We start from the raw sequence: 1341 nt of genomic DNA on the forward strand, positions 1-1341 counted from the left end.
GCCCCCCGCCACTCTAATGGCAGGACCCCAGACCGACACAGGCATCTCCAGGACTGGACCCTAGAAAAGGTGTGTTCTAAACACAAGTACTATTTCCCACGGCCCTGCCCTGAGGGCTCAGTTACAGGCGCCGGGCATCCACCCTGGAGAGGGCCTCCCAGGGCTCCTGCTCCCTTAGATCCAGGAAAGCCCCCGGGGACTCAGACCTCCAGGCTCAGCCTTGTCCTCTCTCAGGGATCCCCAGTCGGGGGGTCAGAGAACTCAGGCTCACATCAGATCCAAGAGTGCCAGAAAGTCGCTGCTGCCCTGCCTAGGGGTGAGCCCTGTGGCTCTCTGCAGGACCCTGACAGAAACAGCCTTCCTCTAACTGGACTTTCTGGGCTCCCCAACAACAGCACACCACACCCCCCCCAATCTTGCCCAACATTTAGGGTCAAAGTTGAGTCTCCTCCAGCTCCCCACGCAAACCCTGCACCCTTAGCCCCTGGTTCTCCTTCCGTTCCTCTTTCATGGGCCCCTACAATCTGTCCCAGGACCTGCAAAAAGTCTATGGAATGCCCACAACCCCCTTCCAAGAGACACTGGGCCAGGGGCGGGGGTCGTGGGGCAGCTCACCTGGTGGGCAGGAGGCCCCCTCCCACGCTGGGTCCCTGGCAATTCCCGCAGAGCCACTTCCAGCCTTCCAGGCAGCCATTCACGCCTCCACTCCCCCCAGGCCTCCTCCCTCCTCCCAACGGCAGCTAGCCCGCCCACTGGCCCAGGCTGAGCTGTGCCCAGTTCAACTTGACTCACTTGTGACCCGCCCCTCCCCCAGCCCTGTGGACCGAGGGTGTGGGGGCGGGCGGTCAGGTATTCCTTCCACCCCGACTCAGGCCGGGTAACAAAGGTCTCATTGAGCCTCTGGCTGTCTAGTCGGTGAAGCACAAACCTCTTGCATCTACTCGCTTTTGATCTCACTCTCTCTGAACCAGCCCTGTATTACTCGTCCCCCTGCAGGGCTATTGGTGTGGAGGGGCTGTTTGGTCCCCTCCCTCCGGCCCCATCTCCTTTCTCTCCTCCCTTCCCCTGCCGCTCCCCTCCAGCTTTTTTATGGTTTAATTTTTGGCAGGAGACCTGAGGCGGCTCTCTGCAGGCCCCCTCGCCTGCTAACTCCCCCTTCACCATCTCCCAGCCCTCATGCCACTCCTCACCCGTACCCCCACTTTCCACTCCTGGGCTCCAGGCACTCCCCTGCCCCTGGAGGACAAGGTCAGTGCTTGTCTGTCCTCTTTCCGGCCTCAAACCAGCTCAAGTCTGGCCTCTCTGCACCCCCCCCCCCCCCCCCCCCCGTGCCCTCCCCCG

General features: G+C 62.1%; 1 protein-coding gene across 1 annotated transcript in view; it reads right to left on the minus strand.

Annotated features, from left to right (window-relative positions):
* The window catches only part of BLACAT1 (BLACAT1 overlapping LEMD1 locus), a 12920-nt gene extending 12214 nt beyond the window's left edge, over positions 1-706 (minus strand). Inside the window, exon 1 of the mRNA XM_006159251.3 lies at positions 616-706. The gene's annotated coding sequence lies outside the window, so the exon portion shown is untranslated. The remainder of the gene's footprint in view (positions 1-615) is intronic.
* Between the last annotated feature and the right edge of the window lie 635 nt (positions 707-1341).

The sequence above is a fragment of the Tupaia chinensis genome, unplaced genomic scaffold, assembly GCF_000334495.1.
Source record: "Tupaia chinensis unplaced genomic scaffold, TupChi_1.0 Scaffold000627_1, whole genome shotgun sequence".
NCBI lineage: Eukaryota > Metazoa > Chordata > Mammalia > Scandentia > Tupaiidae > Tupaia > Tupaia belangeri.